Source organism: Periplaneta americana, chromosome 4, assembly GCF_040183065.1.
Source record: "Periplaneta americana isolate PAMFEO1 chromosome 4, P.americana_PAMFEO1_priV1, whole genome shotgun sequence".
NCBI classification, from domain to species: Eukaryota; Metazoa; Arthropoda; class Insecta; order Blattodea; family Blattidae; genus Periplaneta; species Periplaneta americana.
The window spans coordinates 67,657,457-67,675,720 of NC_091120.1; the positions used below are offsets into that span (position 1 = coordinate 67,657,457).

An 18,264-nucleotide genomic window follows, 5' to 3' on the forward strand; every position below is an offset into this window, starting at 1 on the left:
GAAACATAAAGATAATGCAAAATATAAATTATATTAGCTTTATAAGTAAATATGTATTTACATATAAATCCTTTCCCTGGTAATAACAATAAAAATAACAGTAAGCCTGAAAACTGATAAATACATATTGTAGTATCATAAACACAGTACACAGAACTCAACTAAACCTATATATAAAAAAATTGAAACGTTAAAACTTATTAAACTAACAAGTTTTAATAGTAACTAAAATGCATAATTAGGCGTTGTGCTAATTATTGAAACTTAGGCACTCTACTCGTACATTTGAGATTAGTTTCGGCATGATATTCCTAATTTTAATAAGTGTGCAAGTTAAACAGAGAAGATACATAAGTTAACCCTTAAATTGGAAATTTTCTGTCCCACGATTGATTTTTCTTAAACTGTGACGGACTGTAAAGAAAACATCTAACGCAATGTTGTATCACAGGCTAGCATATACAGTCACGAAGCTCAATACGTAGTGAATATGCATCCATAGATAGTTACTAACCATTAGGATCGCTACTATCGCCTCAACACAGACAATGCGAAATAGTACCGACACAGTCTATTGTTCCTAGTACCCTCAACAACTCAAGCCTCGTGACTGTATATACTAGACTGTGGTGGTACATTATTCTGTAATTGTATTTTCCTATCAATTTCTCCTCTATTATTTAATTTTTTAGTTGGCTATTTAACGGCGCTATTTACCCTTTAATTTGAAATTTTCTGTCTGTGTAAAGGAAATATCTAACGCAATGTTGTACATTATTCTGTGTACTGAAAAAACTGACGCACCATTATCATTTGCCTTTTTCTTATTGCCTTTCATTGCTTCATTACTTGTTAGTAACTTTTCGTATTCTGTTAACTGCCATTGTTTGTCTGTTTGTTTGTTTGTTTGTCAGTTTTCTTACTCTGTTATCTTTCATTGTCTAGGCTATTTGTTCTTTTTTTTTGTTTTGTATGCTTTGTTTAATGGCAGCCTCTAATTTAAGGAAATTCTGGTAAAAAAATTAATAAATGCTTAAATTTATAATTTCCTATAAATTTCTCCTCTATTATTTAATTTTTTAGTTGGCTATTTAACGACGCTCTATCAAATACTCGGTTATTTAGCGTCGATGAAATTGATGATAGATGGTATATGGCGACATGAGAGCGAGGATTGATCATAGATTACCTGGCATTCGCCTTACGGTTGGGGAAACCTCGGGAAAACCCAACCAGGTAATCAGCTCAAACGGGATTCGAACCCGCGCCGCCCCCGAGCACAACTCCGGATCAGCAGGAAAGTGTCTCAGCCGACTGAGCTAGGCCGGTGGTTATCATTTTGTTAAACTTATGCATAAGTTTAAATATTTTATCCTATCAGATACTTCGTCAATTTAAGGGTTAAAAAAAATGTTGTGCATTAAGAATGAAAAACGAAAAAATACACAAATGGATCCAACGCTTACGGAGAACGGACAGGGACAGAATTAGGCCTACATAATAATTATTCGCATATCATATGTTATTATGATGTACCGAAGTACATATGATATTTCCGTGCAGAGGGAACCCAAGAGGTGTAACTTAAACTGAGAGGATTCGATCCGACATCGGGATGGGAATCCGGTGTGGCTTAGTGGATAGAGCATCATCACGTAGAGCAGAAAACCCGGGTTCAAATCCCGATGCCGGAGAGAATTTTTCTCCGTTCCACTCATCTTTCATCACTAAATAATAATAATAATAATAATAATAATAATAATAATAATAATAATAATAATAATCCATGACGCTACAGCCCGTGAAGGACCTAGACCGACCAGATGGCTGCTGGCCTCACGTCCCATATGGCGAAGCAGGGGTGGACGATCATCCAACCAGAATGGAGGTGTCGTGTGCTTAGCACGATGATCCTCCCAGCCGTTATAGCTGGCTTTCTCAACCGGATTTCGCTAGCTATTGTAGCTCCCCAAGTGCATCACGATTCTGGGTGGGCACCGGTCCCATAGTGGCCGAAATTTCACGAGAAAATTTCTTCCCCCATGAGGACTCGAACCAGCGCGCATTCCGTAACGCGAGTTCTAAGCAGGATGCCTTGTACCACGACGCCACGGCGCGAGACATTAGACCTACATACAGCAGTTAATTCTCAGTACAGACTACAGAATGAAAGAAAGTCAGGGCGTCGCGTCGTCTGAAGACATCTGTGGCCCAACTCCATGATAGTTTGATGATGGTGATGATAAGCCTAAGTGATGTGGTGTATCGTTGGTTAAAGAAAACAAATTCCAGGAAAAAAATTCTGTGATGAGATGACTGATGATGATAACGATAACAATTAGGCCTACTTTTCCACGGGATTTTGTATCAATTACTCTGCGATGAAACATAGACCTTTCGGAGTTTCGTAAGTTTTGGCTGCAGCTGTACGGCAAAGTCATTTCGTTTCTTATAGAAATTAAAATTCACTCCAGAGCGTCATTCCCGGCAGTAAACTTCAAGCGTGCCGGCCACATGCGCAACACTCAACGCAACAAGCCGGCACACATGTTCCCCTGTTCGCTCATTTCTCCAAGTGAAGAGTCATATCACAGACATTTTCTTACACTGAGGCTTTCTGACTTCCCTAGTCCGTACGACATTAAAACAAAAAAATAGCTTTCACACACCCTGCACGTGTGTACATGACAGCCTAATCATCTTATGTTTCTATTGAGGTTTTACATAAGAAAATACTACGTATATCTATTGGGGTGCCCGGGTTCGAATCCCGGTTGGGGAAGTTACCTGGTTGAGGTTTTTTCCGGGGTTTTTCCTCAACCCAATACGAGCAAATGCTGGGTAACTTTCGGTGCTGGACCCTGGACTCATTTCACCGGCATTATCACCTCCATTTCATTAAGACGCTAAATAACCTCAAATATTGATACACCGACGTAAAATAACCGAATAAAATAAATAAAATAAAATCTATTGGGGCGTATGAATTCCTCCCAAAAAAAATTAAAATTTTCACACCATAAACTATAAAATGTCATGATTAACAGAATATTTCCAGAAACCAATACGTGATTAATAATCTACCTTCCTGAGTCCTAAGACAATTGCTATTTTTATTTTTGAAGTTCAATACAAAATCAATGACCATGCATGGAAAGAATCAACGAAGAGTTAACATACTGATAGACTTAGAAATAATAGAACAGGTTCATGCATTTAAGTATCTTGGCTGTACTAGTTCAGCATTTACATTTAATGCTGATCTAGAAGAAAATGTCCAGAAATACAATAAATTAAATGAATGTATAAACAGGTATTTCGGAAAGAATATGAGATAAGATCTAAAAATCAGGATGCATAACATTATATCAAAACCGGCCCTTCGCTATGGAAGTGAAACATGGGTGCTAAGACAACAAGATCGAAAAAGAATAGAAGTATCAGAAATGAGGTTCCTAAGACACACCCTGGGAGTCACATTAAGGGATAGAATGAGAAGCGAAGACATACGGAAAGAACTTAAAACAACAAATATGGTCGAAGAAATTCATACCTATCAACAACAATGGTATATGCATGTACAACGGATGCCCCCTGATCGTTTCCCACGGCAAGCATGTTTTTATCAACCCCAAGGCAGACGAGATATTGGTCAGCCACAAACAAGATGGACTTCGCAATTCCGTTAGTCTCGGAACGGGATATACCCATCCTTGATAGGAAGAAGAAGAAGAAGAAGAAGAAGTTCAATACAATTCCACACTTAAAAAAGAAAGTCATTGACATGAGGAAAAAATGCTGAGAAAATTCTGCAGGTTAGACTTAGGGCACAAATGTAGGTATAATATACTATACTTCGCATTTCTGCACATAGCCTACATCTTATATATTATAATCATGTATAAAAGATAGTATAGTATACTATACTCTCAGGACTCAGGAGACTACAGACGTGGACAAATTATTAAACTAAACATTACTTTTCAATTTCTAAAGTTTATCTTTCTGTAGTTTTATAAATGAGCAGTTAATGTTCACAACACTAATCCATTACCTTCACAAATTAATGTAACAGGCTAGGTTCCTGTCACAGATAGGAGACTGATTTCCTGATGAATGCATATTCATGCAAGATGGTTTTCCATGCCACAGAGCGAAGACAAAAGGAATACACATAAAATATTAATATGTATAGCTGTTATCATAGATCATGCATTATGTAATTGTACTTCATTTCAAAAACAAATAAACAAGTTATGCAAATAATTATATGTAATTAGATAATTTGTCCACGTATGTATTACCCAGTAATAAAGAACTCGGCCATGTTTTATAGAGAAAAAATCTTATATCTGATGCATTAAAATATTATTTTGTTATTTTTCGTACAGAAGAAATATTTTCCACAAATTAAAACTTAATGACGTGCTATTTGGACAATTTCTTTATAACGAGTAAATTGGTTCTATAGGCCTAAACCAAGTCACATCTGTGATTCAACCTGAGCGCTGGTTTTCTATTCTATTTGATGTCCAATCCTGGAGAATAGCTCTTACAATGAAACTCTAAAGGCTGGTTCACAATAAACCGGGAACGGAAACGACGAGGACGAGAACGGAAATAATGTTAAAATAAATATATATTTAAATGTGAGCATTCACAATAGTTGATTGTGAATGTTCACATATAAATATATTTATTTTAACAATATTTCCGTTCTCGTTTCCGTTGTCGTTTCCGTTTCAGGTTTATTGTGAAGGAAGCCTTTAATGAGCTAGTGCCGAAATCTCCTCTTAAACCTCGCACATTGCTATATTTGTTACATAAATGTATACAAATTAGACTGTTTAAAAAACTGAGTAGCCCGCGATTTTGAGCAGATAGTTTTGTTGCTATTTACTAAGGGAATCACCCACCAAAATTAATGACATCCCTAATGGTTCATGAGACATTATGTACCTTTCGTTTCTTGCGTTGACTGTAATATTTGACGTAGCAGTTCACGCGACGCTCGTAAATCACGCCAGTAAATTACCGATTAGGCTTGGTACAGTGTTCACTTCCGAGAATAGCATTTTATTTGAAGCTACCTGTGTAATCAAACGCTGATAACTCTTCTATACAGAGAGTACAACATATTTATGCGTCATGATTATTTAATGGTAGAAGGAAAATAGCAGAATCCATATCCTCTAGTACACTTGGTTTGAAAGAATTTCGCTGCCAACTCTTGTGAGTATCAGTATTAATCCGGGAATTCACAATTAAATATATACAATAGAATCCCATGACGAATCCTGGTTTTCGTCTAGCCAAAATACAGTCTCGCTTTACCTAATTTTATAGCTACCAGATAACTTCACAGTAGATACAGCGTTGTTAAATAATATACTATTAAAACACCAATGTGACATCAACTGCTCCCGGAAGACATGATTATTCCATGACTGCGTTACTGAGGATAACTTTTCAAGAAGATAAACTATAAACGGGAATATCGCTGGCAACATGCCAAAAGAAGTGATGCAAACAACTGTTCAAGAAAAACTATAAACGGGAATATCATTGGCAACATAACAAAACTACATTATTGCGAATAACTGTTCAAGAAGGTAATTTATAAACGGGAATATCATTGGTAGCATGACAAAAAGAAGTGTATTATTGCAAATAACTGTTCTAGAAAAGAAACTATAAACAGGAATATCATTGGTAACATAATAAAACTACATTATTGCGAATAACTCTTGAAGAATATAAATTATGAACGGGAATATCATTGGTAGCATGACAAAAAGGAGAGCATTATTGTAAATAACTGTTCAAGAAAAACTATAAACATGAATATCATTGGCAACATAACAAAACTACATTATTGCGAATAACTGCTCAAGAAAATATATTATAAACGGGAATATTATTGGTAACACGACAGAGGAAGTGTATTATTGCGACGTATTCAATAAGATAAACTATAAACGGGAATATCATTGGCAAAATGCAAAAGAACTAACTGAATTATTGAGAAAAACTGTTCAAGAACATAAACCAGCCTTAGGCACAGTGGGGAAGTGAAAGGAAACTCAGAAACCTCCGCCTATGTTTTTTTCGCTTACACCGCCTTATAAACAAACCCAGAGTAAGACACTGTATCAGTGGTGGATTTCAAGCGATCAGTGAGAGCCGAAAGTTCTTAAAAGCTATGAGCCTGCCTTACACAATCCGTCAATGAGCAATGCTCATCTTTCTGCTTACTCTTATCGGGTCAAAACATTACTGTCTCACCAGAGGTAGGTGGAGTGGAAAGTTAAGGGGTAGTCTGCAGTGACTCGATTAAGGTATTAGTGCCCAGACCTGAGATAAACTATAAACGGTAATATTGGGTGAACAGAGCAGAACAGGTTTCTATGCTGGCCGACCGGCTATGCGCACGGAGGTGGGGGACTCAGAGCCGCGCGAGGCTTCTGTTCTGCTCTATACTGTTCACTGGCAACATGACAAAAGAACTACATTATTGCAAATAATTCGATGGTGTTCGGGTAAAGGGAGATAAGTCATAAAAATGAGTTTTGAGATAAATGAAATTTAAACATCGGAACTTTATTGCAAATAATTTTCCACACAAATAAAACACATCACATGCTAATATTGTTTTGTTTTTTGCAGACTCACTTGTAGAATTTAACTTGTGTTTTCACCTGGGGAAAAACTCCATTTGTATAAAAATGACTTAACCCCTTTACCCGAACACCATCGAACTATTCAAGAAGGTAAACTGTAAGCGTATCACTGGAAATACGACAAAAGAACTGAATTATTGTATAGCACTTAAAACATTTACCGGTAGTGATAAGATATTTTTCAACTGCATACAGCCCATTTGATTTCTATTTACGCGAATACAAATTTTCAAGGGAGGCTTCTCCTATACAAAGAGTACAACACATTTGCGCGTTAATTGAGAGTTGACAGAGAAATTCTTTCAAACCAAATGCACTAGAGGATCTGGATTTCTGCTATTTTCCTTCTACCATTAAATAGTCATGACGCGCAATTAAATAATTGCGACTTTTATATCGCTACAGTGCAGTGCTGTGACTTGAAATTAGTTGTTTTTGAGAAATTGAAGAGTGATTAAATTCAGTAATCATCATCAGGGGGAATAAACTATAAAAGGGAATATCATTGGCAACATAAAAAACTACTTTATTGCGAGTAACTGTTCAAGAAGATAAATTATAAACGTAAATATCACTGTAACATGACAAAAGAAGTGCATTGTTGCAAATAACTGTTCAACAAAAGAAACTATAAACGGGTATATCATTGGCAACATAACAAAACCATTATTGCCAATAACTGTTCAAGAATATATAATATAAACGGGAATACTAATGGTAACATGATAGAGGAAGTGTATTATTGCGACATATTCAATAAGATAAGCTATAAACAGGAATATAATTTGCAAAATGCAAAAGAACTAATTGCATTATTGAGAAAAACTGTTCAAGAACATAAACCAGCCCTGGGCACAATGGGGAAGTGAAAGGGAACTCAGAAACTCCCGCCCATGAGTTGTATAGATTACGAAAGCTTCCCTGCTAGGCTGGAAATAGAATCTACAGTAGTCTTCATTGAAAAATAACAATAAAGTTAATTCCTTTTCACTCTGTTGCAATGTACTCAACCCTGAAGTAGGATGCAGTAAGGGGTGGTTTACTGGGACACGTAATTACCCTTCATCAATTTACCTCATTACCCGGCCTGCATGTATAAAATCCTAGCGTTACATCTCCGATGACAGTGTGACGGCACATCCATTTCAATACTGTCAAACAATAACTCACCGTGTCGGAAGTAAAAATCAATCACCGCTCTATCACCAGCCTTTTTGAGCTGCGACACCATCAGTCATCGCATACCTGGCGTGGGGTCACTTCGTCAGTGCCCGGTTTATACAGATTTTGTGAATTACATCAATCATGGATTCTCAATGTTGTGCGACACTTCCAAAGCCACTCTCCAACCAACAGACTGGGGAATACATTGCCTATGGTAATGATGGCGATACAGAGTGTAACGTAAATACTTAGACAGCGTTTTCATTTTGTACGTACAGTAATAATCAAAGTCCCCGAAATGAGCCACTGCGCATGCCACGCCCGCATTCACAAGATAGCGAGTAATCTATTTAAATTGTTATCGTTTCGACTGCTGACGTAGCCCATTTCGAAAGCCATTAGAAAATAAGCTGTTAAAATTCATGTTCTGGGAATAATAATTTAATTAAGTAGTAATGAAGACGAAAACAGTAACCAGCTGTGTGGCTGTTGTTCAACTGCACAGGTGGTTTCGGGTCCAAGGAATATGCACCGACGCTCTGGAGTGAACAAGGCTCTGAAATCAGCTACAATGGTCGGTCCGGTTTTTTTTTGCCACTACTGTACATCAGAAGTTTACCACAATGTTTTTCCTTATCAGTCTTGCGGTCTGACATCAACAGTTAAAACACACAGCTCTAAGAATGCGTGGAAGTTATAATCACAACTAAGAAGTTGGTACCGAAACTATTAAGTTGTGTGAGCATGGACTATTTCTCTACCGAATGAACAATAGTAACGCAATTTTAAACGTCAACAGACCAGCACAACAAACATGTACAGTCGGGTGGTAACCAAACTTGTCTTTGTGCCAATGTCCATGGCCATAGAACAAAAAACACAAACAAATTATATAAAAAATAGGGTAGGGTGGCCAGTTTCTTTCCCCCTGATGATGATTACTGAATTTAACCACTCTTCAGTTTCTCAAATCACAGCACTGCACTATAGCCATATAAAAGTCGCAATTATTTAATTAATACCAATAATAGCTGAGTATAAGTTCAGTATTATTTTGCAATTCTCTTTTCTAAACTCAAAATTAATAGCGTACGCCACAGCAAGGAGATAGAAAGCTTGTCTATCCTTTAAAATGTAAATAATCATCAACAAATCGGGAATAGATTTAGTATCGATGTCGGAACTTACAGAAGAAGTAGATATTTTATTTCATCGCTCCAATATAACAAGATATTGTAATCTCAACTTATTTATTTTCGTGTTTTTAAACTCGGCAGTGAATTCCGGAAACAGCTAAGGAAAAAATGACCTACTAGCAAGCCTCATTAATCGTAAAGCAAATATGGAATATTGCTGAAATATCAAATACAGCTTGCCTGAAGGTAATTCGACTCTAAACGCACACTCAGTTAATATTATGTTCATTATACTCAACAGTGTTTATAATAGAAAGATCTAGTTGCGCGAAAAAAATAAGTTTTTATTCTTAGTATGTAATTTTTAGTTACATTATTATTAATTTGAGGATTAAGCATGATGAGTACACCCTATCCAATAATTAAGTACCTAATGAAGCGAGACGGACAGTGTGGAAAGACGCAATGGAAGAAAAGGAAATGGGAAAGGAAAATACTAAAAAGGTACCCGATGGCGTGTCATTGCAAGGGTATTTGGAGAATGAGGAACAATCTATGTGAACTCCAAGCCTGTTGGCTACGTGTCCTACTCCATTTTCACCGTTCTGTTGAAGAAACTTTAATTCTGAATGGGAAATACAGAAAAAGAGCCGGGCCTGTATCTATCACATGAGGGAGAGAATTATGTGGTGAATGAATGAATGAACGAATGAATGAATTAATTAATTAATTGGAGGAGAAACATTTAAAGGTACGCGAAAATGCGTCCTTGCAAGGGAATTTCGGGCTGAAAAAAATTTCAATATGTGGTAAATCTCGAGGCACATTAAATAGATAATGGAGCGAAACGGTCCGCGTGGAAAACCACGAGGCACAAAGTTCATCTTACACTTCTGTTTTTCGCAATCGATTTTTGTTTATTTTATTGGGTTATTTTACGACGCTTTATCAACATCTAGGTTATTTAGCGTGTGAATGAAATGAAGGTGATAATGCCGGTGAAATGAGTCCGGGGTCCAGCACCGAAAGCTACCCAGCATCTTCGCAATCGAACTCCTACACAAATTAGACTGAATTTTGGTGCAACATTCAAATTCTATCAAAGAACTAAAAAGAGAATTTTGTAAAGAGAGACATCTAAAAAGGAGAGTAATTTTATTCTTACATGAATTAAGGGGATCCGATATGTTCTATCTCGGCTATGTTAAAATCATTACATTTTATTAAACTTTTCTCAGAAACTGCTAGTAGTAGGCACTTGATTTTTTTACACGTTATTGTTACATATACTGACCTGAATTTAACACAGCCAATTGAAGGAAAAGTGCATAATACATTAAATATAATTTTTTTCTGTTCCGGTCAAAATTTTAACTACAATTTTCAATATATATCAGTACATAATTATTTTCATAATTTATATTTATTGAAAATCTCAAGTTAAATTAGGGACAAGGCTTGTAGGAGAAACATTTAAAGGTACGCGAAAATGCGTCCTTGCAAGGGGAATTTGGGTCTGAAAAAAATTTCAATATGTGGTAAATCTCGAGGCACATTAAATAGAGAATGGAGCGAAACGGTCCGCGTGGAAAACCACGAGGCACGAAGTTCATCTTACACTTCTGTTCTTCGCAATCGATTTTTGTTTATTTTATTGGGTTATTTTACGACGCTGTATCAACATCTAGGTTATTTAGCGTCTGAATGAAATTGAAGGTGATAATGCCGGTGAAATGAGTCCGGGGTCCAGCACCGAAAGTTACCCAGCATTTTCGCAATCGAACTCCTACACAAATTAGAGTGAATTTTGGTGCAACATTCAAATTCTATCAAAGGACTAAAAAGAGAATTTTGTAAAGAGAGACATCTAAAAAGGAAAGTAATTTTATTCTTACATGGATTAAATTCATCACCTTATGCATTCAAGGATCAACTTTTACTAGAATATAATAAGATGAAAAACAGTGGAACATATTAAACCAGATACTGTACGTGATTCATTGGTATTACAAGAACGCCTTTTAAGTTTATGTCTATTACAAAACGCGAAAGTAGGCTATATCCTCATATTTGATGCGTGGTAAATTATTTCATTTTTGTCTTTTGAATACGTTCAATGAAATGAACTATAAAAGGAAATATATTTTCTAACATACTAATAGAACTGAACTGTTCTGAAACTCGAAAAAAGTATTATGTCCAGAGGGCGGATCTCTGTGCGGTTACAAAACGAAACAGGTTAGACGCAACGCAAGCACCAACAATACGGTCCATGCATACGACGCGAGCAGCAGCAACATAGTCCATGCATACTAACCTTGAGGGACAACGCACACAGATTCGTTTTCTAATTATGTCTCATTTTCGTATAAGTTAAAGCTATATTACTGTACTCATTTCTCGAGTACAGTTGCTTGTCCGCGGACTAGCAGTTAGGAATGACTGCTATAACTATACAGTGACAGTCAATACATAAATTCCGTGTGTTGTAAGCATCTGACTATTTACCTTAAAGCCTTGGTTTTTCTGAACCGACGCATGCGAGATGTGAGGGCTGCCTCGCACAAATCCGGACTACACGAGAGATAGTGAATGGTTTCTATAACTTCGAGATGCGAGGCCTGCGCACCTTGCAGCCATAGAAACCACTCACTATCTCTTCGCATGCGTCGGTTCAGAAAAATCAAGGCTTTACTTCGTAAATGCGCATCATAACAAAATTGTTAATAGATCGTTTAAATTTAATCTGTTTTAAAGGACTTAAAATTACGTATAACATCTGTGAGACAATTGAGAGCATTAATTTAGGACGAATTTAATAAGTCTTTATTGCATAAGATTTGCTGATTATATGGTAAATATATGATATATGGTTAGCAGAAGAGACGATACTAAAGTATATGCTAAGAAGGCGGAAAATAGGTAAGATTGGAGATTGCTGGGTTTGCAGTTTGGGCAGAAAACTATGAATGAATGAATTTCTTACCTTAGCTGCGAACCTTTATGAATGTACACTTGGCTTACAAACTGTGGACCACGACGCACAGTGCAACATGCCATTGTCTCACAACTATAAAACTACATGGAAAGATGACTTGGGACAGAATCTCACGCAGTGTACACAATCAACGCAGCTGACGTAATTATAATTAACATGTCACGATTGAGGGACTTTGTCGGGCATCGAGACGTTGCCAACGATGCGACGACATGTGGAACGGTGGTGACCCAAACAACCATTCTGGAAGAATATGGTATTTCCTGCAACAGCTTCAGACTGTTTCAGATAAATTAAGAGCATACAAATGACATTACTGTTATAATAATAATAATAATAATAATAATAATAATAATAATAATAATAATAATAATAACAATAACAATAATAATATTATTATTATTATTATTATTATTATTATTATTATTAAATTTAATTCTTCCTTTATGTTATCAAAATGATCTTCATGAATGTGGAGTTCGGTAACTGATATTAATTTACTTTATTTGTTACTATACTGTATATAATTGCTCAATATATGATTCTAGTACAATTATTTACGGCCACCTTGGTAGCTCAGACAGCAGAGCACGGACCCGGTTTCAAATCGTGGCGATGGAGTAGTATTTGTAGCGAACAAATCCAAGGTTCTTGAGGGTCCCTCTCGGAGTCTCCTGTTTCCTCCAATTATTCAACCTTCACTCTTCATTTCAATATTCATAATTATTTCAATAGTGTATGCCCAAAACTGTGCAGCTGGGTGTAGTATTGTGACTGGAGTAGAGATGGCATCAGTCTAAGGAAGCGTAGTACGATACGCTATTCGGAGATGAAAGGACACTCTAGTGGGACTTCACAGGACTTTTGAACTTACACGGCTGAATCGACAGACGACACCACAAGGCTGAGTTATGGTGTCTACAAGATAATGGCCATTTGGATTTATCCTGTAACTTCATCCCTCTTAGACCCAAATATTTTCCTAAGCACTTCATTCTCAAACACCCTTAACCTCTGTTGCTCTTTCAAAGTGAGAATTCAAGTTTCACAACCGGTAGGCCTAATATAACTGTTTTATAAGTTCTAACTTTCTCCTTTTTGAGAGCAGACTGGATGACAAAAGCATCTCAACCGAATGATAACAGGCATTTCCCATATTTATTTTGCGTTTAATTTCCTCCCTAGTGTCATTTACTTGTTACTGTTGCTCCAAGATATTTCAATTTTTCCATGACTTCAGAGGATAAATTTTTATAGTTCCATTTCGTACTATGTTCTGGTCACGAGACATAATCATATACCGGTACTTCGTCTTTTTGGGACTTTTCGGGATTTACTTCGAAACCTATGTCTTTCCTTGCTTCGAGTAAAATTCCCGTGTTTTTCCTAAAACTCCGTGGATTTTCTCCTAACAAATTATTGTGATCAGCATAGACAAGCAGCTGATGCAACCCGTTCATTTCCACACCTGGACTTTCCTAATGGCATATTCTACAGCGAAGTTAAAAAGTAAGGTGATAGTACATATCCTATCTTTAGCCCGTAGTGTATTGCAAAGACATCCGACGGAAACTGGCATATACAGACTCTGCTGTACGTTTCAATTAATCGAACTAGTTCCCTGAGAATACCAAATTCAATAAGAATATTATATAAAACTTCTCTCTTAACCGAGTTATATGCCTTTTTGAAATCTACGAATAACTGATGTACTGTGCCCTTATACTCCCATTTATTACATGATATCTGAAACACAAAATCGATCATTATGGATTTATCACGTTTTTTTTTTCCTGTGCTCTTCATATGATAATAAAATTATGATATGCTGTGATATGATAGTGAGAAACAGAGTCAATAAATGACTCACTGAATAAATGATACAAGTAAGTGAATGAATGAGAGAATGAGTTAAATTAGCGAATGACAATAATTAATGAATGAATGAGAGAATGAATTATTAGCCGAATGAACGAATTAGCGACTAGAAATAAATGACAATGACTGGATGAATGAGAGAATGGTTGATCGAATGAGTGGTTAAGTAAATGACTGAGAGAATTACTACCTGAGCGAGTGACCGAGAGAATAAATCAGTGGCTGAGTATTTGACTTCGGTGAATTACGAAGTGAATAACAGAAAACGTTATTTGAATGAATAGCTCAGCGTCTAAGTGAGTGTATGACTGTGTGAATAAATAACTGACATAGTGATGGAAGGAATGAATGACAGATTTACTGCTTGAACAATAGACCGACTGCGCGAGAGAGAGAGAGAGAGAGAGAGGGACTGCGTGAGTGAGAGGGTGGGTGGTTTTCAGTGGCGGCTTCTCAAGGGGGTGCAGGTTTGTACACCCCCCAATAATGTTGCTAATCGCCCGGCTTTGTTACTATTAAAAATATAGTCTAATTTTATTTTACAATTTTCATTAATGACTATCTGCAGCTGGCGTCTTGCTTTGTACATCTGCAGGAGCCCCCGAGCCTCTTGGTTTGCAGAAATGTTGAAAACCTATGGAAGGTAGTTTATAGAGATGTTCGGCTAGTGCGGGGACAGGGGGTTAGAGGCGTGGTCTACTGCTTTCCTCATTGAGAACGGTTTGTCGCACTCCCTGACATGGATACCAACGTTAATGCAGAAGAAACTAAATTCACTGGGAAAGTATCTGTTTCAACTAGACATTTGTCCGAAGTAATAGGCATGAAAAATGTATTAATTCGGCTTGTGCAATGAACAGTCGCATATTACTTTCTCAATCTACATGCACACAAACGGCACAATACATAAAGGAGATTGTATTTTGCTTTAAAGTCCTAAGAGTTGTTCTGACAATAAGTGTTGCTATCTCCCGACAGCCTACGAAAGCTGGATTTAAATTTTATGAACGAAAACGTTGCACTTGGTACTTGGTAGCATTCTGATGACGATTCTGTGCTCAAATGTTTTTCATGAGGGTAAATCGCAATATAGAGAACGTAGAAACTCCGCCCACGACCCCTTCCACTTTTAGATTTTCTGTATAAATAGATATGTTTGTAATTAATAATTTTACTTATTAATTACATATAAATTAGCTTTATATGTATACGCCCTCAGGTATACACGGTTTTAAACTTTAAAGTAAAGTATGTTTAACTCCTCTTCGATATCCATTGTGCACCACCATATTTTCAAACCACCAGCCGCCACTGGTGGTTTTAATGAACGTCTGTACATGGATTGGAATCTGTAACGTAAGGCTCCGTATCGGAATGAAATCCCGGAGCTGCGTTTCCTCTTGCGAGACAGCAAGCCCTGGGGTAGGCCGGACCGCGCTCAATTAGCGAAGACCAACACCGACATCTCTCGCACCTGGGGCCACCGCGTCCGTTTGTAACATGTGCTCGATACAGCTGCATTGAGACAAAAGAAACTCCTACGTGCCGTACAGACCACGACTCCGTTTCCATGGTTACTGCTCCGACACAAGTTCAAATGTTTCGGAGCAATACTAACTGCTACGGATAACGACTCAGAACAAGGCTTCCCGTGGATATAGTTTAATCTGGGTAAAAGCACTGGCATGCAACGAAACACAATTTCCTCATGCACACGCAAGTAATGATACGGCATTCTACTTGTCGATTGCAACAATTATGAACGTCAAGTCCATGGAGTTCTAGTTTAAGCGTTATTTCGAATCCTCTTTATACTATAGACGTATGTCTGTTATCAATGTGATAGCTTGTGTTGTCTTAAGACAGTGATGGGCAGATTCCTACACTGCGTGCTTGTACTTTGCAGAAAGAGCGTGAACAGTTCATGCTCACGAATCCGGTTTACAGTCGAAGCGGTACCAAAACATATGAGGACGGGTTAAGGATGAACAAATTGTATTGATGGCGAAATAAATCGCATATAATAATTTTATTAGTTTTTATAGCTGAAACAATGAAATTATTTATACTGTAGGCATTTTCCTTTAATTTAAAACAGGGATGTCAAGGTCAGAGCACGTGAAAGACTCTACGTGCTACCAAGCGCTCATGGGTTCCAATGAATCTATTCTGCAGGCAGTAGCGATGAAAAAGAAGAGGTGAGCAAAATGAAATCTATTGGCCTACCACTGCAAGATGAATTGAACTGGTCTTCAGTAATTAGGGTTACCATGCGTCCGGCAAAAGGAGGACATATCCTCTTTTTTATAATCATTTTATTCTGTCCTGCAGACATTTAAATATATTAATATTGACCAAAGTGCGATATTATGCATAGAATATCTAAACAAGTGGTGAAAACCTATGAAAGAATTTAACTGCTTTCAATGATTGAAGCTGGAGCACATAAAAACATAAAATATGATGACCTATTGACATGCATTGAATTCTTATACTCTAAAAATTTCACTATTCATGATTCTAAGCTATTTTATCAATGTTATTCTGCAATGTACAAAGATATGCCAATCAAGTTAATTTTGACAAATATTTAAGTTTAGATCAACAATGGTGCAAATTCAATTCCAGTAGTTCCGCGAGCACTGGAACTTCCTCAGAAGTCTAAAAATTATGTCAATTCTATTTATTTATCCCAAGTCACAATGGACAAAAGAACGAAATCGCATGCTAACGGAGACAGTCAGAGGTATCATCATAGCGAAATGTAATTTCAAGGACATGTCCCTACTTCTTTGTTATAAGATATAAGTTGGTGCCTCCAGGCTCTTGTGCACAAAGTGGGCTCCACCGATAAGTAGGGTACAGATGTAATACTGATCCAGCAACTAGTGAGAAAACTAACTAAAGTGAGTCATTGCTTTTATCTTTAATTTTGTTCATACCAATTTTTAAAAAGTCCTCCTTTTCTCAGCAATGTTCTCTTATTTTAGATTCCATGCCCTCCTATAGAATTTCGTCTCATGGTAACCCTACCAGTAATAGATAATGTGTTCCGCTCATACAAGAAAACAAGAAATAAAAACATGTTTTGCAGCATGTACCTCTCTAATAAAAACAATTAATTATAAAATAGTAGGATATAACAAATAAAAACATAGCTTCTCTTTAACTTAAGCAGTTTTACATAATGAGGCCTATAATTAGCCTTTATTACTGTTATTACCTGTTACATAATCATGTAGTAGGCCTTCTTATGAGCATCATTACACTTCTAGAAACAAATTTAAATTCCCGACTTCTCGCGTAATTCAGAAGCGCTTTTTCTGATTTTTGCCAACACTAACCTTCTTATGTCCGGTGAAATGTTGTTCCTGCAGCAAAATAATTTGTAATGGAAGACATTAATTAGCTAACATTCCAAGTCCATTGAAGTAAATTTTTCAGGACCGCAAAGAAACTATATAGGGTTGCATTATGAGTACTGAAATAAATATGTGTATGATCCAAAAACACAGGCATACAGTCGGACTTAGGATATTCTTTTTTACAGTCTATGAAGTAACAGTAATATTTCATTGAAAGATGCTTTCAACTGCAAGGTTTATTGAAGTCGAAATTCAATGTGAGATATATACAGTATGTATGGTAGACAAAATTTTCCGCGACTCATTTCCTAGGAACAGGACCCTTATGTGTGGAGTAAATCTACGACACAGGACTCAGCTTTACTTGCTTCCCGAAAGCATACTATAACACTTTCTAAAGTCTATCGTCCTCGGTCGGATTTAAACCCACGAACCTAGAAACCAGCAGCAAGAGCGGTCCGTCCATTCATAAATGAATCTGTTGCAGATCCTTCTCGACGTATAATCATTAATCATCAATGACGATCCAAAACGTGGACGCGGGTTTGTGCCGTAAGCCGGTCTGGATAGCAGACACAAGGAAGTGATGTCTGCCGCCAAGAGGCATTTCCGGCCAGCTATCGTAAGTCTCGTGCGTCATGACTCATGAGTCAGAATCAAGAATCACCTGAGAAGTAGAGATGGGAAAAGTTGTTATTTTATCGTAACAGTTTCAACTGTTTCAGTTCCTTGAAATTACTAGGCTCCAAATAACAGTTCAGCAGCAGCAGCAGCAGCAGCAGCAGCAGCAGTAGTAGTAGTAGTAGTAGTATGTAACTGATTTAATTTGTTCGTAAATAGAAAGCACCGGTACACTGAAAAGAATCCAACCAGTTGCAAAAGAAAATACATTTAAAGAGTCCAGCCAAGAGCAAACGTGGCAACAGCTGAAAGTTTTAGCAGGACAACTTACCCTAACTGGCCTGTCTGTCAATCACTGTCATCTGTGTAGAAGTGGTGTGAGGCCAGGGTTCTTAACTTGTGGAGCCGAGAGCTACACAGGT

At 37.1% G+C, this 18,264-nt stretch overlaps 1 protein-coding gene across 1 annotated transcript in view; it reads right to left on the reverse strand.

The window, feature by feature from the left end:
- The window catches only part of spri (Src homology 2 domain-containing protein sprint), a 728,544-nt gene that overhangs the window by 652,523 nt on the left and 57,757 nt on the right, over positions 1 to 18,264 (reverse strand). The window lies entirely within an intron of this gene.